Source organism: Vulpes vulpes, chromosome 13 (assembly GCF_048418805.1).
Source record: "Vulpes vulpes isolate BD-2025 chromosome 13, VulVul3, whole genome shotgun sequence".
In the NCBI taxonomy this organism is placed as follows: Eukaryota; Metazoa; Chordata; class Mammalia; order Carnivora; family Canidae; genus Vulpes; species Vulpes vulpes.
In genome coordinates, this window is record NC_132792.1 from 6,272,896 (window position 1) to 6,300,371 (window position 27,476).

The 27,476-nt window shown below is 48.0% G+C and overlaps 1 non-coding gene across 1 annotated transcript; it reads left to right on the forward strand.

Annotated features, from left to right (window-relative positions):
- The first annotated feature begins 10,823 nt into the window (after positions 1-10,823).
- Positions 10,824-10,958, forward strand: LOC112916074 (small nucleolar RNA SNORA48). Its single transcript, XR_003234254.1, has one exon. It is a non-coding gene; the product is annotated as a small nucleolar RNA SNORA48 (small nucleolar RNA).
- The last annotated feature ends 16,518 nt before the right edge of the window (positions 10,959-27,476 follow it).

A 27,476-nucleotide genomic window follows, 5' to 3' on the forward strand; every position in this document is an offset into this window, starting at 1 on the left:
GAACATTTAAATATATTATTTTAATAGCATGCCCTGGGGGAAACTCAATTTTAAGATTTGTGAGACCTTGATGAGTAGTAGTTGAAAGGAAAGGAGAAGAAGGAAAGGACTCTGACGTTGCAGAATTAAAGAAGTATTAGAATATGGCTTTGAGTAAACTATTATTTTGTTTGGGGGACGGCAGACCACCTGGATAGTGTTTGAAGGAAAATGTCTGTTTATTGATCTTGGGAAAAACAGGTCAGGAGCAATTCTAATGCAGGAACTCTCAGTAAGCAGGTGGGGCTTCCATGGAGTAGTGTGAGTTCTTGTGGCTGCCCCCCCCCCCCCCACCACCACCACCACGATGAGAGGACACAGCGAGAAGTCAACAGTCTGAAACCCAACCTCAGAACTGGGATAAATGAATTCCTGGTGTTGGTCAGCAGTTGGTGGTATTTCGTTATAGCAGCCCAAATGGCCTTTGTATGTGACTTTATTGTGGGCCTCAGTCAGAACATGTGTTTAAAATATATGTTCCTCATGCTGCCTGATTGGCTTCTAGAAGTCAGGGATATAATTTATCCAACCTTGTCTTCCCCATGTCCTGTATGTAAGAAGAGTCTTACAAATGTTCATCCATGACTAGCTGAATGACTCAATGAGCGAGAAAATAGATTTTCGATAAGAAAATGTGGCTGAATTTCAACTCACTGTCCAAGCAGTATTTAGGAAATAACACAGATACATAGTTACATAGAATTAAACACACCCCAAGGTCTGTGACATGGGCAGGGACAAGGTCAAGACCTTCAGTGTGCCACAGAACATTATCTCTAAACCAATGTTGAGAAGTCAAACAGAAGCTGAAGTAGCCATCCTGTTTGCTGATTAGTGTGTGGACTCACGAAAGCACAGCTCATCTCGTTCCATATGAACTGTGTTTCGGGACATAGCTTACAAGAGCAGTTAATGAAGCTCAGTTGGTAAGCAGATGTTTCTAAAAACTGCACTTGTCTCAATTTCACACTGTACCCAGGTGCTGGCAGCCAACAGAATTTTTTTTTTTTTTTTTTTTTTTTTTTTTTTTTTAACGAAAGGCATGAGTGCACTAGTGGTAGGGCAAAGGAGAATTTCAGGGTCTTTGTGGTCCAACACACTTTTAACTTTCATCCTAATACAAGGTCTGAGACAGACCTGGGTCTGAATCCAGTTTCTGCTACTTGAAAGTTGTAAAATTTGGGGCAAGTTTGATAACCTGTCTGAGCTTCATTTTCCTCATTTGCAAAAGAGAGTTAATACCAGTCTTCAGCGAACTGGTCAATGTTTAACAACTGGCTCTCAGGGGAAGGAAAAACAAAACAAGAAAAAACTAACAACCCTGGTTTGTCGTGTTTGCTGATGTCCATGGTGTAATTATTCCTACCATGGCCTATTTCAGACTGCCAGCGTCATGTCCTTGGTCACAGAGTGGGGAAGAAATGAGCAGAAGTAGCACACCGTCGTAGAACATTCCCACCAGGCAGGTATCATAGATGTCAGCGACTTCTGGGGCCCGGATGCCTGGACAATAGTAAAATATGTGAAATAATTAGAAAGTGGCGAGCTTTAAGTATCTACTACTTTTGGTTTTAATACAAATATCTTGATATATAATATATTAATAACATACATAATTTGATTTTAATAATGGCTAAATATGGAAACCAGCTCACCGCATTCCTGAAATTTAACAATTGGCCCTCCTGAACTATATACACATACAGTTTCCAGCATGCAACCAGCCATCTCCAGCTCTGAGATTTCACAAACAACACTGCAATGAGCAGATTTCACTGTGATGTATACCCACATCACAGGATGTAGGACTGGAATGTGACCAAGTATGCTACCAGACTCTTCGCTGCAAGGGCCTGAGGGTCCCTGTATCCCTTTGACAAAGTGCATCACCGGAGGAGAAGTAAAATGTGGATGATACTTCAATACAGTGTTGAAGCAGCAGCTAGGCATCTACCCTGGGACATGGACAGAGCTTACGAGCATAATGCTTAGTGATAAAAAGTAATAGCAGAATGAGATTCCTAGCACAGTGCTATTCATTTAAATGCATGCAAAACAATAGACTCTTTTTTCAAGAACATGCAACTTATAAAGTACACATCAAATATATTTGAATGGCTGCCTGTGGAGCAGAGGGGTTCCTTGTGTCAACAATATGGACTGAACACAAAGTGGAATAGGATATCTATAAGCATTTAACGTAGTACTTGCCACGTGGTCTGTTTTCTCATCCCTGGTCAGCAAAAGCTATGGTGATTTTATGAGCCATATTTCAAGGGTGTTTTCTTATTGCCTTTCCTGGACTATGCAAGGTTGCTTGTTTAAATAATTTATTTTCCAGAAAAAAACACACGGATCTGTGTTTAGGATATTTCTATAGTTAAGCAATATTTACAGTATAGGAGCTACACATAGCAGTCATCAAAGCTTAAAACCATCATGGCCAGTTTGTCTATGTTGGCAGCATTCATTATAGCAACTGCAGAGAAACAAGCAATTTCAACTCTGTCTTATGTATAGTATTGCACTTAATCTTCACAAAAAAACGATTGGATGTTTAGCAAAGCCACGTGTTTTGCACAAGAGGAGTCAACCTGCCAGGACAAGAACTGTAGCTGCCTAACAAATTCAGGAGTCACCTGGGACTCTGCCTCTGGTTGCACTTTGCCAGTGAGGAGATCCTCCTCCTCTCAGTTACTCTCTCCTGCATTCTTTGTTGCAAGGCAAGAAGCACATGTTACAATTGTGATGAACTTCTAAGTGTGAATTGTTTTATATGCAAATAAAGGTAAAGCTGGCAATAACCTTGGAGGTTTAAGAAAACCCCTTGCATTTACTCACATGATGAGAAGAACAAGGCCTAGAAAATGCAAGTTTCCTCATTTGTGCAAGCACGCAGAAAATTGTCCACATAGCCAGGACAGGGAGTGCTCTTTCCTAGTTCTTAGACCAGGTGTGGCTTAATAGAATAAGATAGTTTAGAAACCTTGAGGGCCATTAGCTTGCTATAAAGCTGAGAAAAGCTGCTGGAGGTCCCCAAGCTCCTGTTTCCTCAGAAAAGGGGATAATACCTCCTGTGGCTCACGTGGTTCATGTGAATCATCTGGCTCATGGGGCTGCTTGCAAAGGTCACTCATTTATACATTTATGCACTCACTCAACAGAGGATCATAGAGGCAATGTCTATGTACCAGTCACTGTTCTAGGCACAAGGATATAGTAGTGAATACATCAAACTCCCTGAACCTGTGGAGCTGATGTACTAGTAGACTTCTATTCAGATAGCTAGAGAAATAAACATGTCAATCAATCGATGAGTGCTGTAAAAAAATAATAAGGCATAGTAAGGATATAGACAGTGACAAAGAAGAATGCATTTTATGTAGGGAAAGCATCACTTCTAGGAGAGAATCCAGGCTCTGTAGTAAGAACCAGTCCCTCACCTTCAGATTTCTGCCACCGCTGGGTGGTCCCACTGGCTGTTTTACTCAGTACTCGGGTTCCTTGTGTCTAACGCTGAACTCATTTCTCCCCTCACCTCCCTCGAAAGACTTGTTCTTCCCTTGATTTAGTTCATTTTAGGTAATGGGACCTCGGTCCTCCTGTTGAGGATAGAACACAAGCTTTGAAATCAGACAGACTTAGGTTCCAATTGCTCCATATTTGGTTGCAGAAACATTGGAAGGGCCAAAGATACAGATCTGATCGAGCTTCGGGGGATGATAACCAAAGCCACAACTGCTGCCCTGAACTGCCGGGGGTTGCTGCTGGCTCCAGAACCTCAGGACTGCTGTCCTAGTCAAGAGGGAAACTGGCAAAATCAAGAAGCAGCCACTGCGGCTCTGGGATCATGGCATATCTGAGACCACCCCCGCACCCCCAGAACAGAAGCCCTGCTCCTATTTCATCCCAAGCCCGTTGTCTCTGTACCTCAGACCAGTGGAGTTCTGCAGTGGCCACCAATCCCGCTGTCTTTCCAATTCCCATTCTCCTCCTGCTTCTCTAGTGCCAGAAGTGTCCCACCAAGAGCGAGGCCCCCGTCGCTGGGATCCCATCCCAGTTCATCACCAGTGGCAGTTTGCACAGTCGCACCACCACAACATGCCAGGAGCTGTCAGGACTCCCCCCACCGCCCAGGGAGGAGTCCACATCACCAGCCAGCCAGCTGAGTGCTCCAACTCTAACATCCTGTTTTAGAGTCCACTTCCTAGGACCACCTCCAGTACCACCCGCCTTAATGCAGATGGAGATCCTGCACACAGACTCTGAGATGGGGAGTTGCATGTCCAAAGTTTGTTGGGGAGCACAGTCAGGAGACTCTTTCCTGTAAGGAAGTAGGGATGGCAGGAGTGGTGGAGGGAGGAGCTGCCCTGGGATGTGGCTGTAACTGAAACCTCAGCCAACCCAAGGGCTCTGTCCATGTTGCATCCCTACCTGCCATGGAAGCTTTAAAGCACCTTCAGATCAACTGGCTTATGTGGCCCACATTGAAGGGCCACTTGCATCGCAACTGAACTCTTACTATGGCCCTCTCAAACCTGGCAGATTTCAGGATGCTGTGGGGAACTTTGGAGCTGCAGCGGCCTTTCACTTGTTCCGAATGGAAGCAAGGAGGCCAGTCAGTGGCCATGGGCTGGCTGTGAGAACGGAATGTAACCTTGGGTGGGGCAGTCCCTGCTCCTGATGGCAATTCCCAGCGAGGGACATGGCTGTCAAAGTGCGCACCAGTGTGTCCAGCATCTGGTGTGCAGGCTTTGAGGAGGGGCTCTGGGTGGAGCACCACAGGATACACACACACACGAACATTTTACTGTAAATAAGGAAATGGCTGGAAAATGGAAGGATGGTGGCTTTCACGCTGGGACCTGTGTTTGTGTCCTGCTTCCTGTACTTACTCTGCTGAACTGATTTCCCCTTTGTGGACTTGTGATTCCTCCTTTGCAGAATGGATACAATCCTAAGACCACCTTGCGCTGCCACAGCACACAGCTAAACTTGAATCAAACGAAAATCTGGATGGGAGAGCCCATGATAAAATTGTACCAACGTGACGGGTCACTGTTCCGTCCTGCTTCAAAGACGCACACAACAGGGATGAGTAGTTCTAGGGCAGAGCTCACTGAGGCTTGTGCCAGAGTTCACAAGGAAGCGGCAAGAATTCCTTGTCCCTGTGCTTCAAGCCAAAGAGGACCCATGGGGATAGGGCCCTGCAGGAAGGAGGAAACTTGGTGAGGACAGGAAAGAGGGAAGAAGGAAGAGATGGAATGTGTGTGAGGGAGAAAGAGAGGAGAGTGAATCCAACATTTGTTAAACCAGCTACTCAGTGCCACGTGCTGTGCTTGGCCCCATGTCCACATTCTCTCTCCGCAAAAGAGGCTCTATTAGGAGACTCGGGGTGGCAAGTGAAATAAAACCCAAGTCAAACTACCTTAAATGAAACAGAACTCAAACTAACTTAAGCAAAACAAACCAACAGAAACACAAACACAAGGAATGTATTGGCTCAACAACCAAGAGGAAGGGCTGGCCTCAAGAACAACTTGATTTGGGGGCTTCAGTGGTGTCTCCAAGGCCCAATTTCTCTGGTTGTCATCTCACAGCTGGCCCTCCCATCGCGCTGCGTTGGTGTCGGTGCATATGGGTCCACCAAGATGGCGGCAGCTCCAGCCTTTCCTTCTCAGCTTCACATCCACTGAGGAGAAGGACCTGCTTCACTTTGTCCTCCCTTCCTGCCCAAACCTCACCCCTTAGCACCTCTCCTGGGGCACCCTACCTCCCTGACCCAGAACCCACCCCAGGAGAACCTGGAGTGCTCGAGGACCCGGGGCCTACGCAGAGCGCATGGACGGATCGCCGGGGACCGTTTGAGGAAGATGAAGTGTGCAGACCCTGAGCAGCAAAACCCACACGTGACACCTCAGAGGCCTTCGCCACATTGTTGAGGTGAGAAGATGGGTGCTGGGCAAGACCGGGTGACTCGCTCAAGGGCACACACCCTCTCTGAATTGTTTGAGGGCATGCATGACTGAGACATGGCGAGGCTAGAAGGTGGTAGTTCTGAGGTGGAGACTCGGGCCACAGGACTCTGAAGCCCGAGTTTCTCCTCAGTGCTGTACACCACCACCACCCGAACACCGGGCCGAATCACCTCACCCCTTGCCCCTTGCACCCTTGTCCCCTCATCTAGCTCTGAGCTTTGACAACTCTACCTTGAGGAAACCTGTTACCAGGTGAACTATAATGACAGAATCCAGTAATGACGTAACTATTGCCAAGTACCTGGTCCTCTTTCTTTCCAGTATTAATTTTAAGTGAGCATAAGCACAGGTCTGCTCAGCCATTATCGTACTGTTCAGGTTCCCTTTGGCTTATTAACATGGGGGCCCCCTTTCTCATCCCACACTGGAGACGATGGATGCTTTGGCCCCAAGCGGATAGTTCACCTGACACACCAAACCCTCTTCCTCCTTCACCCTGCTGCCCCCAGTTACCATTGTCCCATGCTTCCCTGTAAAACAAATACTTCTTTCCACCATATTGACCCCAAATATTTTATCCATTCACTGTCACTGAAAGCCAAGTATTTTTTTCAGGCTGGCTGCAAACAAAAGCTACTTTGTGAGACTGTGAGGGCAGCAAGCCAGATTACCTTTTACTGGTTGTTTTTTGTTTGTAAAATGGCAGTGTCTTTTGTAAACATGATATGTCGGTGGCATATAATTGCACCAACCTAACAAGTGGTCTGTTGTCGTTTTTATCTGTGTTTGCTTCTAGTTTGGTCCGTCTTTTGTTGCTGTATTTTTAGAGTTGCAGTGTTGTGTAGTTATAATTTTATATTTCGTTTCTTTTGCTTACTTCAGTGGTTTCTCCATGCTATTAACCTGGACTTAAATGTTTTAATTGCTGCTTTATATTCAGGAAATATTTGTTAATTCATTCAACAAGCATTTATTTAATAACTATTTAAGTATTCCTCTGTGGGTTTCTCCCAGGTTTTATTATTGTAAATAATGGAATAAATATCTTTGTGCATCCACCTCTCTCTATCTTTTGGATTATTTTCTTAGGATAGATTCCCCAAATGGGATCATTAGGATGAGCATTTTCATAGCTCTGAAAGCTAGTATCGAGCTGCATGTGAATGTCTCACTGAATCTGTTTTCTCATGATCCCACTCATTCAGAGGATAAAATCCATACAATTTTGTAATACAGGACCCTTCTATGAACTGTCTGTCTCTCCCCATCATATCTCAACACTCCCCAACCGGCCATCTCCCTCACTTCCACCCAAACAAATTGTAGATGTTAGTGTTTTATATGCAGGGTATCTTGATTTGAACATGAAACTCCTGCTATCACAGGTGCTGTATGGCAGCAGAATGCTGGACAAATGGCCAAAGTAGCCATAATAAATCATTACCCTCTTTGCTCAGTGCTGTGGACTGAATTGTGTCCCCCCAAATTCCTATCTGAAACTCTTACCACCAGCGTGATGGAGGTGGGGCCATTAGGATGTGATTATGTTTCGATGAGCTCATGAGAGTGGGGTCCTTATGATGAGATTAGTGTCCTTATAAAAAGAGTGCAGAGAGCTTACTCTCTCCCTTCCTCTGTCTTTTTCTCTCCCTCCCTCCCTCCTCCTCTCTCCCTCCCTCTGTCTTTCCACACCATGTGAGGACATAGCAAGAAGATGCCATTTGCATGAGCCAGGAAGAAAGCCCTCACCAGGAACTGAATTGGCCAATACCATAATCTTAGACTTCTCAGCCTCCAGAACTTTGAGAAAAACAACTCTGTGTTTAAGCCACCCAGGTTGTGGTAATTTGTTGTAACAGTCCAATCCGACTGATACACTAAGTATCCATAAATATTAACATTAATAACATTAATAGATAATAAATAGGTCATCTGGATTTTATTATAGCTCTACATCTTAATTTATTGACTTCTCATGGCAGCCCTATAGATATGCCCATTTTGTAAGGAAATAAGGGTCAATGGGGACATTTGGGGAACTCTGAGTGGTTCAAGGTGACTCAAGGGTGAGGGTGCTGTGTAGGGGAAGTCACTGGTTGGAAGGACCCCAGAGATGGTAGGGACCAGAGCATGAAGGGCCTTCTCAGTCAGATGCAGGAGTTTGACATTTGACCTACATGCTTGGTATTTGGAAGGTTTCTAGAGAGAAGTACCATGATCCGATTACCATGTTAGAGTGTGCTCTCACAGCAGTGTAGGGAGGACCAGCCTGCAAGCAGGGATCCTAGCTGGCCGACCTAGAAGTACAGGCTTTGAATGAGAGCAGCTTACTCTGGAAGGAGTCACAGTAGCCTAACGGAGCTAACCTGCCACATTTGTTGTTTCCAGAGAGGAGCTCCAAACCATGCCAAAGCCTCTTGTAAGGATTTTAGGTTTTCCAGGCTTCATTTTTTAAAAATAAATAAATACATTTATTTGCGCACATCTAAAATATTCCTTTTCTTGCTGTCTATGCACTACGTAGTGAGCATTTGGTTTTCTTCTGGTTTTTGGTAATTATGAAAAATACTCCCCTGCGGGGAGCCTGATGCAAGACTGGATCCCAGGACCCCAGGATCACGACCTGAGCCAAAGGCAGATGCTCAACTGCTGATCCACCTGGCATCCCTCCAGGCTTCATTTGATAAAATAAATCAACGTAAAATCGACGGCAAACCTTATGCTAAATATAAGATATTAAAAGATTTCCCTTTAAGAGAAGGAGCAAATCTGCACTTGTAGGCAACATTGTACCAAAGGTCCTAGACAAGGCAATAAGGAAGAAAAAGACATAAAAGCACATAAATTGGAAGGAGAAAACAATTTTCATTTTTCTCACATGCTATTATGTATAAGTAAAAGTCCTAGAGTCTTAAACTATTACTGAAACAGAGTCTCTATTTTAGCACAAAACTGTTAAAAATAGAATCTTAAAAGATATGACTTATAGTCTGATTTTAAAAGCATCAATTACTTAAGCATAAATCTGTGAAAGATGTGCATGGATTCCAAAAGTAAAAATTTAAAGCTTACTGAGAAATACTGAAGAACATTGGAAGAACTGCTAGGCCATGCATGATCTTGGATTTGAAAAATCAGTATTTTCAACATGTCAGTTCCTCCCAAACTGAGCTATAGGCTCAGTGCAATCCCAATCAAAGTCTCAGTATGTTTGTTTTGTAGAATTTGACAAACTGCTTTTTGAAGAAAAAAATGTAAGAGGATTTTTTTTTTATCAGCTATCGAGACATTACAGTATTTTAGTGAACAAGATGGTATGGCATTTATGCAAAGACGATAAATCAGCCAGTTAAAGAAGACGGAGAACTTAGAAACAGATCTTGTGTGTTTGGATTTGTTCGTGGCAGAGGTAATAGGACGTAAAGGACAGTGTTCTTGGTGGATGGTGTTGGTAAGATCTCCATGTTGAAAAAAACAGATTACACCCCTTTCTCACACTGTATGTAAAAATTATTAAAGAACTAATAAAAAGGTCAAATTCTAAACTTTCAGCAGATACTATAGGAAAAAATTTTTTTTCAAGATTTTATTTTTACATAATCTCTACAGCCAACATGGGGCTTGAACTCATAACCCCTGAGACCAAGAGCCACACACTCCAACTGACTGAGCCAGCCAGGCACCCCTAGGAAGATATCTTAATAACTTTGGAGTAGGTATCTTAAATAGGACAGAGAAAACAGTAAACGTAAAGGAAAAATGATAGTTATACCAAAAATTTTAAGTCCCGTTCATCAGAAGACAAAAAGAATTAAAATACAAGCCATGGAGTAGGAGAATATATTCATAACATATATGGCATTTTTTAAAAAGAGGGCTAGTATCCAGGATATATAAAGAATCTAAAAAAATAATTGAGAAAAGGCAGACAACCTGATAGGGGAAAAAATGCACAAAGATGTGAACGTGGACCTCAGAGGGAAAGATACCCAAATGGTCAGTAAACATGAAAAGTGCTCAACCTGATTGTTAATCGGGAATACAGCATAAACTCACAGTGAGATGGAACTAATGCCAATGTGATTGGTAAAATTGAAAAGACTAACAATACTAAGTGTTGGCTATGATATGAAGATTTAGAAACTTATACTCCTGGTAACAAGAACGCACATCAGTACACCTGCTTTGGAAAACAACGTTGCATTATCTAGGAAAGTGGAATAGTCCATGTCCCTGGAGATATGCATAATTTTGTGCCCTGAGGTAAGTAGAAAAGAATGTCAGTAGCAGTGTTTTTCATAATTACCAAAAACCAGAAGAAAACTAAATGCTCACTATATAGTACACAGACAGCAAGAAAAGGAATATTTTTTTTAAAAAAAGGAATATTTTAGATGTGCGCAACAATGTGATGAGTCTTGCAGTGTTGAGCAAAAAAAAAAAAAAAGTCACAAAGAATAGTATAATGGAGCTCCATTTTCAAACACTTTAGAAACAAGCAAAATTAGGGATGCATCCACAGACAATAAACCTACAAAGACAAGCTATAAAAATAAAGTGGTCACTCTTGGGAGGAGGGAGCAGTTGTTACCCGTAAAGAATATTGAGGGAGCTTCTGGGGGACACTATTTGTAAAGTGTTTCCTTGCCCAGGGCATGATTGCGTGCGTGTTCACTTTACACCCATTTGTTAAACTTGTCTATGTGGTATATTTTAAATTTAAAAATGCTTAATAGGTTTTTTTTTTTTTTAAAAAAAAAAAGCTTTATATTTAAATTTTAAAATGCTTTAGAAAAAACTACCCAAAGTCTCTGACCTGGGTAGAGTGACATCTGGTTGGTAGTGCCTGCCTCATATTAGCCAGGGACAAAGCAACACCTTGTTTATCCCAGCTTGGCTTTTGGTCTGTGCCTGTGCCTAGTTCATGCGCTGGACATGTGGATTTAAAAGAAAGAGAGAAAGAGAGAGACAGAGAGAAGAAAGAAAAAGAAAAGAAAAGAAAAAAGAAAAAGAAAAGAAAAAGAAAGAAAGAAAGAAAGAAAGAAAGAAAGAAAGAAAGAAAGAAAGAAAGAAGAAAGACTACCCTAAACTCCAGCTAATTCTAAGATGCAATGAATATTTGATATTGTAATGAAATGGACAGATCTAACTATCCAAACATGCTGTGCACATTTATTATCAGAAATAAGCTTTGATTCCTGTAATTTACATTTCGTTAATTCTGGACTTCATCAAGAGTAAAGCCCAAATGGCTTTCACCCAGCACCAGAGACCAAAGAGGCTTCAGATTAATTTACATCTCCTTTGGGCTACTCAGATCTTACTATAATGACGATGCATTCATCAGAATAAAAATGGAGGTAGGACCCTGAAATCCCAGGACTTCAAAAAAAAAAAAAAAAAGTGAGGAGAAGATTGCCTCAAAATAAGAACAAAGAAAAACAAATGGCCTAGTTTCCATCACTGCTGACCCAAAGGTCATGATTTACCTGCCTTTGTTCTTCACAGTTTCAAGTTCCAGAGTGCGCATTTCACAAGCTTGGTATATTTAGCTGTCTTCTGGAGGCATGTGAGTTATAAATAATAGTGGCTGCGAACATGGTTAGGACCTTGCTGATTTGCCGTTTTGGAAAAGTGTGTCTTTTAGAAAATCTGTTAGGAAGAATATTCATATAAGTCCATTTTTACAGAAGGAAGATTTCAGAAAGGATATTTAAATGTGGTTTCCAAACACTCTAAAGATCTTTAGGAAAGTTAAGAAAGTATATTCCAGGAACAATTCTAATAGCATCAATCCCCCCAAAAAACACTAGGCTGTGAATTTAGCAGCCAGTTTGTGACCCTTAGTTCCTAAGAATCAGCATGGTTTTTCTAAGGAAAGATTATTTCTCCTTAATCTCATTTCCATTTTTAAGAGAACGACTAGGTTCCAGATAAAGACGATGTCACAGACATCCCATATCTCAATTTGCACAAGGCATGGGTGCTAGTTCAATTAAGTGAATATGTTTTTAGAAATTGTCAGATTACTGAAACAGTCATGCCAACCTCAGAGACCTCAGTGTTTCAGCCTGTCCCTTAAACACTTGATTAATATCTGGGTGAAGAGGAAGAAAATGTGCTTATCAACGATACAGATGACCCAGAACTGGAAAAGGCCTTACACATTATGCATTGCAGACCCACACGTAAAAGGATTTAAACGTGTTCTACAACAAGACTGAAACACCATGAAAATCGGGAGATGAAAATAAGTTCGGGATGCCTGGGTGGCTCAGTGGTTGAGCAAATGCCTTCGGCTCCGGTCGTGGTCTCAGGGTCCTGGGATCCCTGCGAGGAGCCTGCTTCTCCCTCTGCCTGTGTCTCTGCCTCTCTCTCTGTGTCTCTCATGAATAAATAAATAAAATCTTAAAAAAAAAAAAAAAAGTTCAGCATCACAAGTTCAGGATTGAGAGGATCTTGACATCAGTATAGTTGAAAAAGACTCTAAATCCCCAGCTCACAAGGAAGTGTATTGTGCCAAGGACCAGAATCACCTGGAGCTTTGGGTGGGAGCCCCACCTGCCTGGAACCTTGATTTCAAGCCTACAAATCCCTGAGAGAGGACCTGGTGAACCCATGCCCAGACTTCAGATCTGCAGAAAGTGAGACATAACAAATCCGTGTTAGCCAAAGTCACCGGCTTGTGGTCATGTGTTGTGTGGCCACAGAAGACTAACACAGGAGCAAGAAACCCTTTTGGCCCATCCCTGTCAACGTCTCTTGATAACATGCATTTTCCATCATGTTGCAGTGGAAATCTGAGGTGGGTAGATTCCACCTCGGGACGAGAAGGTTGTTGGAGACATTGGTCAGAGCAGCTTCAGAGGCGATCGGGACGGGAGCCAGAGCGGGCGATTTCAGGGGTAAATGTAATACCAAATAAGAATAGTGGGTCATTCTTTCAAGAAATTTTTTTTTAAGATTTTATTTATTTGCGAGAGAGAAAGAGAGAGAGACAGAGAACAAGCAGAGGGAGTGGCAGAGGGAGAAGGAGAAGCAGGCTCCCCACTGAGCGGGGAGCCTGATGCAGGACTCGATCCCAGGACCCCAGGATCACAACCTGAGCCAAAGGCAGACTGTCAACCCACTGAGCCTCCCAGGCACCTCCAAGAACTTCGTGTATGGGGTGCAGGAGGGAGATGGGGAGAGGAGGAAGGCAGGGAGGGCGTTATGATGTTTAGGGGGTGAGAACTGGGGTTTGAACTCTGATGGGAAGGAGTCAATATAGGTGGAGAGGCTCTGGGTTCAAAACATAAATCATAATATATTCTTCAGTTACGCATTTCAAATCTTGAGCACCTACTGTGTGTCCGGCCCTAGACTATGTTGGCTGTCGTAGAGTGGGCAGGGGAGCGGCGGTGAGGACAGAGGTAGTAGTACAACCAGTCGAGTTCCAGCCTATTCCTAGAAATATGCTCAGAATTTCGCGGACAGTCGGCTCCGGTTGATCAAATACCACAGCCCCTCTCATCTGGTGTTATCTGGTGCCCAGTCTTCTAGATGCCAGTCTGCCGATTGGCTTCCTAGAGCCTGTTGGTTGGCTGTGTGCAGGGGGACGAGTAGGTTGTGCAGAGGTGGCTCCCCGGTCCCCCTGAGGGGTAGCGCATGGGTCCTGGCAAAGCTGGGGCCCCCGGCACCCCACGGCCCTGGAGGCCTGAGGCTCAGGCCATGCGAGGGGCCCTTGCACTCTGTTTCTTCTCTAGGTTGACTTGCCCTGGAAAGAACTGGGAACACAACAAACAGGAAAGGTGTGGGTGAGAAGGGAGCTGGGTGTTCTAAACGCCTACTTCAGACGGTCTGAAGTGAAGGTTTGCTTGTTTTGTTTGGTTTCTAACCTGCTGTACACTAACACTTACCGTCATTTCTGTCTTAGGATCGGTGACAGGTTGTTCCTGGACCGGCTCTGGTGTAAGGGCCATGCTGTGGTCCACGTCCCCTTACAATGATGCCACTAATCCTAAATCCTCCTGCGCGCCCGGCTCGTAGGGTTGGCCAGGCGTGTTTGCCCTCAGGGGCTCGGAGCTCAGTTCAGCATCACTTCTCCCCAGGGGCTCTGTCTCTCGGCTCTGCCTTGGGGGGATTGGGTGCCCACCGTTGAAGCAGGTGCCCAGACCAGGATTTGAGCACTGGGAGCTTACTGGGAAATAATCCCAGGAAGTGTTGGTAAGGGAGCGGGGAAGAGAAATAAGGAAGAGAAGGAGGCATTGGGGGAGAAGCCTTTGCAAGTCACCATGGGGGCCACTGGCCTCGTGTTAACACACCCCACCATCACTCGTAGGTTGAGAGACATCCATGCTTCTCCTTCCTCCTGCAGGGCAGAGTGGGCTCCGGTGGGCAGAGGAAGCCCCCAGGCCGGGGAGTGCAGTGGCTCTGTAGGAACAGCTGCACAAGGCCAGGGACAAGCCCGTGCGAGGCTACTGCCTGGACAGAGACACTTTCCAACTGAGAAAGAGGGAGCACAGGCAGCTGCTTAGTCTGAGGGCTTGGGGGGGGGGTGGGGGGAGGGAAACGGGAGTCTGCGGCCTCTGCTCTGCCTGCCTCATGTACAGCCCCGCTCGGCCACGTCTGCCTGCGCTCGCTGCCCATCACGGGGCTCTGTCACTGCTCACTTCCTAGACTGTGAGCCCCCCTGAGGGCAGAGGCTCTACCCTCCATACCTCATCATGGGGTGGAGTCTGGGTACCCAGGAGTGAAGGATGCACGGCTCTGACCCTCACGACCCCGCTGGGTGGGATTGCTCTTACCCTTATTTCACGGATCTAGAAACCAAGGCTCAGAGAGGTTACGTAGCTAATGAAGGGGCAGACTGAGACCTCCCAATTCCAAATCCTGTTTCTTCCCGTCTGATGACACCTGCCTCGCATGTTCTTTACTGTTCCTCCCGGGCCTGCTACCTGGACTCCAGGGCGTGCACAAGCACACGGATCCTCACGCCTTGACTCCCAGTCTGTAGAGGCTTGATATTTTGTCTTTTGACCGATACAAGGTGAGGTGATGAAAAGGTGAGAGGGAATCTTCTAGTAGATACGTACAGGTTGCGGACCCGCTGGGTCTGTTGGAGGTGGTTCTCCAGCAGCTTTTGGTATCTTTCTACCTTTGCTTCTCCCCAGTGACCGAGCACAGAGCCCTGGCTTAAGGCTGCAGAGTGGCCCCCTTTGGCTTAAGAAGCCGCTGCTCTGACCTGCTCATTATTAGTGCCAATGCTTTCATTGACCTACTCCGCTCATTTTCATGACACAATAATCATGGAAAGTACCATGGAACTATGTCTTTAAATTAAATTAAAATTTAATTTAAATTAAAATTTAAATTAAATTAAAAAATAAAAAGTTCCAACAGCAAAACCTTTTCTTCAAACGAAATCTTACAGGAAACCTCAGGATCGAAACCCCAGGGAAGGGCTTCAGGGGAAACGACCACTCTCAGATAATCACTGAATCCCACACGCAGCAAGGGTGGACTCTGCTGAAAGTGAGTTGTCAGAGAAACAGAGCACCAGGGCCACCTGGGCCACCACCTGAAATGTGGGCTCGTGGTCCCCCAAGCTTCTGGTGTGTGAAGGTGTCTACTCCTGCACACGGACAGTGGTCACAGGGGTCGGTTTGTAGCTCACGAGGGAAGGACCCGTCGTCAGTGTGAAGGATTTGCCAGCAAGGCCACCTGTGGTAGGTTGCTGGAACGTGGTCAGTTTAGATTCTTCTCACCCTGCATCCCTTCCCCCTCTGTCCTACAACATTCCCACTTTAATAACTGGGGTCCCCTGGCCATGCCCTTCGCTGTCACCCCCACATCCTAATGAACTTCCGTTCTGAGGTCTGAGGTCAGCAGAGCTGTGATCCCTGCTCCTCAGCCTGCTTTCAGGGCTTCCTGAGACCTCAGTTTCCTTCTAGAACGTGTGGCTGGGCCCTAACCTAACCTGCTCTGATGAAAGCTTGGGAGCCTTTCCCTAGGAGAGATGCCCAGCCTCACAAAATGCTGTATATAAATTTGCAATGTTCCTCTATCCACCCCCAAGCCTTGGATCTGGGGGAAAAAAACTCCTGCCCGAAAGTCTTCCCAGCCCTGTCCCTGGAAGGTGATGCTGAGGTGGATGTGTGAAGAGCACAGGTCGGACAGCCTACCCTAATAAATCATGGAGTAGGGACAGGTGACAAGCAGACATTGTACCCACGTGACTTCATTCCCACCAGCCCACCCCAGCGGGGAGCAAGTGGCAGGTGTGGCTCACATGCTGCTGACAAACCCGAGGACAGAGCAGAAGGAAGTGGAGGCAGGATGGGCTATGCTGATCTGATAAGAGGGTTACGTTTCCCTCCCTCACCCCCACCCCCCCCAAGCCCTCAGACTAAGCAGCTGCCTGTGCTCCCTCTTTCTCAGTTGGAAAGTGCCTCTGTCCAGGCAGTAGCCTCACACCAGCGCTCCAGAGCCAGTGGCCTCTCTCGAACATGCCGTGTCTTTCCCACCTGGGCCCACCCATGCCCTCTGCCCGACATCCCGCCTCGCCGCTCACGTGCCCACTTGGCCTCAAGAATCAGCGCAGTGTCCAGCCCGAGCTGTCGCCCTCGTTCTGGGTGAGCCGCCCCCCTCCTGTGCCCTTCTGGCCCCGCGCCCACCCCTCTCGCCGTGCTCGCCACGCAGTCCCACAGCTATTTGTCACACGATCATCTCCACCACGAGGACGAGCTTCCTGAGGACAACGACCAGCTTCCTGCACAGCGTCTGGCACGTACCGATCGCTTATGAGCGTTGACGGGAGGCTACCAGGGGATGACATGTGGCCAACCTACCAAAAGAAAGTGGCCTGTGTAGGACACATGTAGGGGACAGACACTCTGGAGAGGCACCAGTTTCATGCAGGCTTCTTTCCTGAGAATGAAGACAAGTCCCAGGGCTCGAAGAGGGGCTGGAAGTGGCGGGCGCTGTGTGACGTGGAAGCAGCCCGAGGCAGGGCACAGATGGTGCACCTGCCGGCCAGAGTGTGCGGGGCTTGGGGCCTGGGGCCTGGCAGCAGCTTCGTGGCAGGGCCCCGGACTGGCATCCTGGAGCAGCAAGGTGCCCACGGGGCTCCATCTGCCTTCCCACACTCTTTAGCAGGAGTGAGCCGCTCGAAAGTTTAAGGTTTGGTCTCGTTTTCCAAATGCATCTTACAGACCTGCTGTCTGTGAGGCTTTTATTCTCTTTTAAGTTCAGCTTTACTCGAGTCCAGTGGGTCCAGCGGATAAGGGGAAGGTACAGTCAGGGGCCCCGGGCTCCTCCCCGGCCTCAAGACCCCGGGGAGGAGGGTCCCTGAGGAATCCAACTGGAAAACCATTACACTAAATTGCTCATCTTCCCCCGGGGATCCCAAACTCCAGTGACCCCAATGGGCAACAAGACAGGGTGACATGGACTCATTTTGACTGTGGCAAAACTGAGGTATTCTAATAGAAGCAGCCTCAGGGGAAAAAAAAAAAAAAGGCTGTGCTTCTTCCATGGGAACAAATGTTGCCAGACTCCAGCAGACCCAGGAATGCAGGCTGCATGTTCCCAGATTTTTCCAATGAGGCCAGAAATCCAGATTTTTCCATAAACTTACCTAATTATTTTCTAAATAATAATAATAGTAATATAATAATAATAGACTTTGTTTCTTAGCGCAGTTTCAGGTTCCAGAAAGGTGGAGCAGATAGTCCAGAAGGTTCCCAGAGATTCCCAGGGTCCCCCCCATAACTTCCCCCTTATTAATTAACATCTGTGGCAACTGATGAGCCGATACTGATACATCGTTACTAACCGGAATCCATAGTTTACATTCCCTCTTGGGGTTGCACATTCTGTGGGTTTGGACAAATGTGTCAGGACGTGTGGTCACCCATCCAGCATCCTCCCCGAGTCCCGTCGTGGTCCTAGACCTCCTCTGTGCCCTGCCTGGCCAGCCCTCTTCACGACCCTCCAGCCCCCCCCCTCCCCCAGCCAGGTCCCCTGCAGGTCTGTCTCTCTTCTCCAGAGTAGCCTATCTCAGCCTGGCTTCTTTCACTTAGCAATAAGCATTTAAGCTTCCTCCCTCTAACTCCCAATTTTCAACCCTTGCGAATGAATTGAAATTGTCAGAAAATTCTGAAAGGCCGACCTTCACCCAGCCTCGTTCTCTTGGTTGGATCGGGAAATACCTGCCTCCCTGCCTTTCACCAGTGGTGTTGGAGGCAGGGGGCGGAGGCCAGGGAGAGAAGCGAGAACTGAGAGAGGCAAGTGGCTCCTGCCGAGGACGTGGGGCTTGTGACCCCTTCACCTCCTGGGTGCTGGCCTCCCCCAAGCTCTCACCTTCCTCTCACTCTGTCCTCTCCACCTCCACACCTCCTCCTGCCTGCTTCAGAGAAAAAGCCCTTGGAGGCCAGGTGTGTGTCCCCCTGGCTGGGCCCATGCCCAGAAGCAGCCAGCATGGCCATCCCCTAATAAGATTTAGCAGCCTTGGCTGCCGGCAGCTGAAGCCAGTGATAACTGGATAATATTTCTTAACGTGGGGCTTATAGTTTATTTTTACACTCACGCGATGCTCGTATAAGAAGAACCGTGTTTGCATTTAAAGCCTGTGGAGCAGCTTAAGAACATGGGGTCAGAATCAGACAGGCCTGGGTCCAGATAACACTTCTGTTACCACCAACGGGCTGTATGATCCCAGTTAAATTAATTCCCTCTGTGGGGCCCTATTTTCTCAGCTGCAGAAGTGAACGCAGTAATTCCTTCCCTGAGAGTTATTCTGAGGATTGGATGTTGTATGTGCCTTGCACACAGAAAACGTTCACTAAGTGTCAGTTCCTTTTCCTTACTCGGAGCTGGGGACCCGGGTTTCAACCCCAGATCTGTTATCTAACTTTGTAGCCGGGGGCTAGCTGTAAATCAGAGGCTCACAAGCCAACAGCTGCCTTGCTCCTGTTTATTTGTAGACTTTTTATTGCAAACCTTTTTTTTTAAGACTGTGACTACCCTTTTTATATACATTCAGAAAGCACACGTAGCACAGCCTGATGAATTATTAAAAACTGAACATGCTATGCCCTCAGGACCCAGGGAAGAAATAGGATCCCAGAAGCCTCCTCACCGCACCTTCCAGCAACTCCCCCTGCGAGGGTGCAGCCAGCACCCCGCCTCCCAGCACGCTCTCCCTGTGTTTGTACCTTACACGAATGGAATCACGCAGTAGGTGTTCGTGGGTCCGGCTCCTTTTTGCCCAACGTGATACTTGTGAGACTCTTCACATTGTCGGCTGTAGCTGGGGACCGTCCATTCTCGTTACCGGACAGCAGAGTTGGTGTGCAAGGGCCGGCAAGTCAAATGCAACCTTCTCTCTGTGTCTGTAAATAAACTCTTGGTTTCAAACCCAGCCATGCCCATCCATTCCTGTACAAGTCCACGGCCGCACTGTGACAACACTGGAGATGGAGACCGTGGCCTAGCTGAATACCCTCTCCGGGCCTTGAGAGAAGAATTCTTCTGACCCCTTCTGTATGGAATCCCACAGTGTGGATATGGTCCAATGCACTCATTCATTCTACTGTCAAGGAGCGGTTGCATGGTTTCCAATCTGGGCTTATTATGAATACTCTGCTGTGACCATCTCACGCACGTCTTCACGCATGAAGCGTGTGCCTTTCTGTGGAGTCGATTTCTAGGACCGAATTTGTTAGATCACAGGCCAGGTGTAAGTTGAGCCGTATTGGAAACTGCCAACTGGTTTTCCAAAGCGGTGGTACCCTTACCTCGGCCACAGGCAGCGTCTGCGGGTTCCAGTTCCTCCCTGTCTTCTCCACACTGGGTTTTTTTTTTTTTTCTGCCTTTATCATTTTAGCCGTTCTCCCTGTTTCTGTGTTGATGCCTCTCTCCTCTCTGTAAGTGATTTCTCAGTTTGTGCTTGGACGCCTCCAAGCAACACAGCCCTCCCTGCGTCTAGGGGCACCCGATTCATCTTCGGACACTTGCGTTCTCTGAAGAAGCTCTTCTTCGTATAGTCACCCTTCGGATGTTCAAAAAGCGACATTCGTGTCCCTCACTTAATGCTGTCTTCTTCAGAAAAAGAAAATCAGGGGCACCTGGGTGGCTCAGTGGTTGAGCGTCTGCCTTCGGCTCAGGGTGTGATCCTGGAGTCCTAGAATCCAATCCCGCATCAGGCTTACCGCAGGGAGCCTGCTTCTCCCTCTGCCTATGTACTTGCTTCTCTCACTCTGTGTCTCTCATGAATAAATAAATAAAAATCTTTTTTAAAAAAGAGAGAAAATGACTACCAGCTTCTTTAAAGTTGCTAGGAAATATGCATCTACATGTCCTCATTATCCTGCTTGCTGATGGACATGCTTAGCTTCACCAGGCTTCAGTTTCCCCATCTGTAAAATAATGGAGGCCAAATAAAAGATCTTTCAAGTCATTTTAACTCCAATATTCTGGGTTAAATACTATCTTGGGAACTCTGGCGGAGAGGCCCAATTTCTCTCAGATCAGGGCTCCGGCCCCCCAAATGTTCCTGTAACCATCCATCTGCTCACAGTAGAGAATGGAGACATTTACTTAATTTCTGCTTTTTCCAACAAATAGTTAAACTGAGTGCCAAGGATGCTGCAGGTGCTGCGGAAGGAGTTCAGGTCGGCTAAGTTGATCTGGGTCTGTCCTGCTACCAACGGCCCTGGCAGGATGCAGGCGGGGGATGTGGATTTTGTGCCTGGGGGACCCCGTAGCATCCACGGGAGGTTGTAACTGTGCCAAATGCATTTTAAAAAGACAAGAGTCATGGGAAATGTTGACGCTGATGAGCGTCACCCGAGGCTGGAGGGTGTCTGGGGGGAAGGGAGGAGTTGATGCTGTGTGTGCCCAGTCACTGAGGGAGGGCAGTGGCCAGGGCATCACTCCGGCCGGGGCTAGGGGGTGCAGGTGTGCCTCCTGACATTCTCAGGATCCACTTGGTTTGCAGCAAATAACTCTGGGGCCACCCTTCTCATCCTACTTTCTCTCTGACATAAGTGTCAGTAGAGTCTAAGGACCAAAGGACAGGTCAGGGGATCTGGATGGCAGGCCCCTCTAAAATTTCCATGCACAGAAGCCAGCCTGATTTAACTGATGGGAAGGCAGGGTGGAGGATGTACCGATCCTAATTAGTTGGTGAGAAGTCAAGTCTCCCCGAGCCCAATAGGAGCACTGCTTTGAGTATTTTAGAAGAATACCTAGTATCACGTGTTCATTTATTTAAGCCTCACTAGAAGCCTGTGCAGCAGAGAACGCCACCCTTGCTTGACAAATGGGGAAACTGAGACACAGAGGGTCTCAGGACTTGCCCTGGGGCACCCTCTTGTGGGCGCGGGGCGAGGATTACAGACTCAGGCGTCAAGGCCCTAGAGGCCTGTTCTTCATCACGACGCCACCATCAGCCCAATAAAAGGGCTTCGCGTTTGCAAGGAAGCCTTCACCTGCAGGTCGGAATTAGAGACACGGCAGGCGCTGGGACGGTGAGTGCTCTGCTCTAACTCACCTCCAGCTCTCCCCCTGCGCCCAGAAACCAGTGCCTCAGGGGCACAGAGTTCGCTGATGCCCATTGTAATGTCGATACTAGTGATATTAAAAAATCACCCCAGGGCACCTGAGTGGCTCAGTCAGTTGAGCGTCTGCCTTTGGCTCAGGTCATGATCCTGGGGTCCAGGGATCGAGTCCCGCATCGGGCTCCCTGCTCAGCGGGGTGCCTGCTTCTCCCTCTCCTTCTCCCCCCGCCTCCCTGCTCATGATCTCTCTTTCCCTCTCTCTCAAATAAATAAATAAGTAAATTCTTTTTTTTAAAAAAAATCACTCCAGAGGGCAAGGAAGTTCCTGAGAAGAAGCAGGATGCTGTTGCCAGGAGAGGGGACACACCCAGGGAGTCACACAGCCAACGAATGGCGAAATCAAACCCCAACTCAGATCCATCTTACACTGCAGCTCGAGGTAGAAAGGATATTACCTTTTTTTTTTTTGTAAAAGATGTATTTATTTATTTATGATAGACATAGAGAGAGAGAGAGAGGCAGAGACACAGGAGGAGGGAGAAGCAGGCTCCATGCCAGGAGCCCGATGCGGGACTCGATCCCGGGACTCCAGGATTGCGCCCTGGGCCAAAGGCAGGCACTAAACCGCTGAGCCACCCAGGGATCCCCGGATATTACCTTTTTTAATGTATATATTTTGTTTATTTATTCATGAGAGACACAGAGAGAGGCAGAGACACAGGCAGAGGGAGAAGCAGGCTCCCTGCAGGGAGCCCGACGTGAGACTCGATCCCGGGACCCTGGGATCATGCCCTGGACTGAAGGAAGATGCTCAACCACTGAGCCACCCAGATGTCCCAGATATCACCTTTTTATAGCAAACCTTGAGTGGGAGATCTTCTCTGTTTTCCACTCAGCCAAGCACGTAATTGGTCGGTGACTTAGAAGCAAATTCTTGGGGCCTGCTTAGTGCTTTACTCTGGGTTCCTGACGGTGTGGGCAGTCGATCGCCTCCCGGGGCCCACTTCTTCACCCCACAGGTGCAGCCCTTGTCCTGCGACGTTATCCTCTCGCCCCAGGAAGCAGAGTATGTTTCCACACCTGTAGACTCTGCATTTGGCCTTGTGACTTGCCCTCAAAGCCCTTGTGTTTCTGCTTGGCCCTTTTTTGGCTTCTGCACCCTGCGTGAGAGGGACAGACCCAGGCTAACTCAGGGTTCCTGGAGGCAGATGAAAGCCCCACGAAGCAGAGCTGCCCCACCAGGCTGGACCCAGGGTGCAGTCCCCACCCAGCCTGCACTTGCACAAGCACAGTGCCCCCTCCACACACACACCCCCAGCCCCCACCGCCGCCCCGGGCCTGGGGCTGTCACAGCACATGGCTGCCACTCGACGTCACAGAGTGTTGGGCTGTTTGTGTGCAGCAGAGACTAACTGGGTCAGTTGTTCCCTGCCATCTCTTCAGAGCGCCACACACACACATCCAGCTCAATAAATCAGTGTTATCGCCTTGACCATTCCATTTGGTAAAAATAAGTCCATCTGCTCACCAGTCTGGGACCCGATCCACACGCAGCGTACATTGCATTTCTGTGCAAACAAGCTTTGAAACACGACAAACTTTGTCTTTTCTGTTTCTCATTTGTCACATGCCCTACATTCTGGTTAAGCCCATGTCCTGATTTCGCTCTGGTAGAAAGACTGCTTGAGGTCAGTTCCTCTCTTGCATTTGTGTTTGTCACTGTCTGTAAATTATAGGTCATCATGCCTTACAAAGGTATTAGCTGAAACAGAGCTATTAAACGGAATGGATGTGTTTTCTTTTCTTGTAATACAGTTCTCCCACGGAGAACGTTTAAGGACTGTCAGGCTTTTAAATATGACTACTGGCGTATACAAAATCGTGGATTCCACAGGTTCGAAACTGAAAATAAAAGTTATATATTTTATTTTACCTCCCACTTAATAAGATCCAAAACAAGTTACCGGAAAGATGGAATTAGTTTTTAAGAATCACGAATTCAATACAAGGGAAGTATGTGATATGTATAATTTACTTAAAACTATTTCAGTATAAGCACCGTAATATGTGTGTGTGTGTGTGTGTGTGTGTGTGTGTGTGTGTGTGTGCTTGGAGATCTTAATATAGACTAAAAATTTAACATTTGACACACTTGCTCAGGACTGCAGATGTCAGGAGTGCTGCTATAAGCGACGGAAGCTTCTATTAGATCGCCGGCTCCTGCTTCCCTGGGAAGAGTGGTTCTGGGTCTCGGTCTGGGCAGGTGTCCCGTGCAGGCATATCTGCTGGGCCTGGATGGGCAGTAGAAGCCCAGCGCCCAGCACCCACACCTTCTCCCCAGCGCTGCCCTGGACGAGAATCTGTTCTGCCCGAGGGCAGGGGGCTTCGCCTCCAGTCCATGGAGAATGTCAGCTAAACCCTGCTGCTCCATTAGCGGTGTCTGCTTCGCGTGGCCCTTGCAGAGGGTCTGAGGGACATGGAGAGGGACCTCCCAGACTTTCAGGAGGAGTCTGCATGCCTGCTGCTTCTGTGTCTGCCCCCCTAGAAAGGTTTGCACCGTGCCTGTAAATGCCTGGCACGATTACAGGAGACTTGCTCTCACCATTCAAGCCACCTGGCAGCGACGGCCAGGGAAGCCGCACACACCTTGGCCTTCCTACCTGCAGTTAGGGAGGGCTGCCCAGATCCATGGAGAGAACCAGGAAGTTGCGAAAGGCCAAACTGGCTTAGGCTAGGCCTTAGGAAAACTATTTTATAATTTAGCATTTCGATAGTGGAACATTAGATTTAATAGAATTTCACAACTAATAATAACACAGACGGGGCACATATCATTGCCGTACCTGGTACAGCACATCTGCTTAGTACCGGGAGACAGGGGCACCCGAAAAGTATCCTGACTGCCTGGCCCCGAGCTAGAGCTAAAATAACAATGTGTTTTGATTAATGATATTTATCATGCAGTAGATCAGGGGTCAGGGGCCAAATCCCCCTGCTGCCTGTTTTTATCAATAGAATTTTATTGGAATGTGGCCCTGCTCATTCCCTCACATCACCGCCTGTGGCTGCTGTCTTGAGCTGCAGAGTGCAGTGGCTGTGGCACAAGCCCCATGGCCTGCAAAGCCAAAAATAGTAACTATCTGGCCCTTTACAGAAAGATCGCTGATCCCTGACATAGCTTCAGTTCCTGGTCATGCTACTTCTCAAAAAATCCCATTCATTTTGAAGTCATGGGACTGGCTTGGCTTGTGTTTTTATAGATCTAAAATGAGCGGCACCCTTAAAAGCACTTTTGTTGGCAGTGTGTTTCGATTTGGTTTTAAATCTCAGCTTCTGTAGAAAACCCAGAGGAAGACATTACTGAAAAGAGGGGAGGAAGGACCTTGTGATGAGCAGAGGAAGAGGAAGCCAGTGGGAGGAGACAGGGAACGGAGGAACAACGGGGCCCTTTCCTCTGCCTCAGCAAAAACCTGCCCCGTCCATTGTCTTTCCTTCCTTCTGCTGCTTAAACACACCAGCTTTCTTCCGACCTCAGGACCTTTGCACTGGCTATTCCCTCTGCTTGGATCTCTTTTTCCTCAGGTATCCACTGGGCTGGTTCCTTCTCATCATTCAGGTTTCTGTCACCATCTTGGGGAGATCTTTCACCCCAAACATTCACCTCAAACAGACCAGTCATCCCCTCTCCCCAAAGAGACACACACACACACACACACACACACACACGTATTTTTGAAACATTATCCCTTCCTTCCTTTTCTTTTTTAAGATTTTATTATTTATTCATGAGAGGGAGTGAGAGAGGCGGAGGGAGAAGCAGCCTCCCTGCTCCGATGCAGGACTCGATCCCAGGACCCCGAGATCACGGCCGGAGCCAAAGGCCGACACTCAGCCACTGAGCCACCCAGGCACCCTGTTTTCTTTATGTCACCCCCTAATTGAAATGATCTGCTTATTTAGTGGGAGCCCGGCCCCAAACACCAGCAGAGGAGGACTCTCGTCGTCTCACCCATCACTGTGTCCGTGGCACCTCGGCAGTGCCCTGGTGCACCCCGGGTCCCAGAGGCAGAGAGTGTGGAGTGAGTTCATGGACAACTAGCAGCCAGATGGTAATTACGGGTCCTCAGTCTCTGCCCCTTTCCCCACCTGCCTAGGCTCACGGTGGGGAGCTGAAGGCCGAGCTTGCATGCTTACTCCGAGACCCGACGCAAAGGCCAAGGTGCCAGCCAGCTGCGGCCTCATCGTATCAGAAAGGGTTCCGTCCTGCTAACACTGTGCTCTTTATCTCCTGTCTGGTCTTGTCCTCCTTTCAGCGTTTGTAGAATGTCCGCTCTTTGCCAGGTGCTCCAGCCTGTGCCCTCGGGGATCTTTCGGTTCTGGGGGGAAAGAGAGTCATGAATCACGCAGTGACAGTGTGTGGGACCCAGTGAGCGTGCCCAGGGACACTTGGGACGGACACCCCGCCTCACCTCCCTGGCTGGGACTTCCAACCAGGGGGCCTGAAGGGTGAGCAGCGAGGGTTCAGGTGGGTTTTCCCAAGCAGGGGAGCATGGTGGTACCTGGAGGAACTTTGGGAATGCCTTTGGAATTTTTTTTTTAAAGATTTTATTTATTTATTCATGAGAGACACAGAGAGAGAGGCAGAAACAGAGGCAGAGGGAGAAGCAGGCTCCCCACAGGGAGCCTGATGTGGGACTCGATCCCAGGACCTCGGGGATCATGACCAGAGCCAAAGGCAGATGCTCAATCTCTGAGCCACCCAGGTGCCCCTGGGAATACCTCTGGAACAGCATTTGAAGACAGGGCTAGGAGAGGGGAGCAAGTCATGTTCCCCAGGATCTCCAAACCCTGCAGACTTCAGCCAGCTGGTGGGGGGGAGGAGGGTGTCACTGGAGGGGGCGTGGGGTGAACCCTCAGAGCCACTGCTGACCCCACTCTGCGGCGACCCCTCCACCCGGGGCGCTCTCAGCAGGGGAAGGAAGGCGGCGCCCAGCACTTGGCAGAGGCACGCTCTCCTTCGCGGTTTCCAGGGAAGTCACAGTGGCACACAGGTGGGGACTGAGCAGGTTCCCGGGACACAGGATGTGCCGTGTGAGAACCAGGAAGGTCCCAGACCAACTGGGACCAGGTGCTCAACCTACCAGCAGGGCTGCCCTTCCACCCCCTGCACGCTGGTGGCCACAGTGGTTCTTGAAACACGATATATTTCCTTTATTTATTATTTATTATTTATTTTTTTTGTCTTTTTGCGTTTAAAACGATATATTTCCATACTTTTTTTAAATTCTTTTTTTTTCTAAAGATTTTATTTCTTTATTCATGAGAGACACAGAGAGAGAAGCAGAGACACAGGCAGAGGGAGAAGCAGGCTCCCTGCGGGGAGCCCGATGCGGAACTCGATCTCAGGACCCTGGGGTCATGACCTGAGCCAAAGGCAGATGCTCAACCACTGAGCCACCCGGGCTTCCCATATATTTCCATGCTTAGTGGTTTAGGACATAGTGGTCCCCCGAGCCCCTGGGCTGTGTCCCCACATCCCTGTCAGCCCCGCCCGCTGGCCGGAGATCCCCCAGGACCTCATTCCTTGAATCCTGGACCTAAAGGGGTAACCCTGGCCCAGCAGGGACATTCTCTCCGACAGGCCGGTGCCCACGCTGCACCTCTTGACAAATGTCACCTTGCGTACCCCTTGTTGTCCTGTGTTCTGCTGCACCTTGACCGGGCTTGGCGCTCTCTGCATCTCCCCTGCCTGTCAAGACGCGTGCCCCCGAATCTGCAGAGCAGCTGCCGTGGCTGCTAGTGTGGGCAGGGGGGCTGCTAGTCAAAGATGGTGAACAGGAGCACAGCCCAGAGGTTTCTTCCCTCCTCCTCCCTCTGGGGCACCTACGAAGACACAGCCTGAGCCTATTTCCAGCAA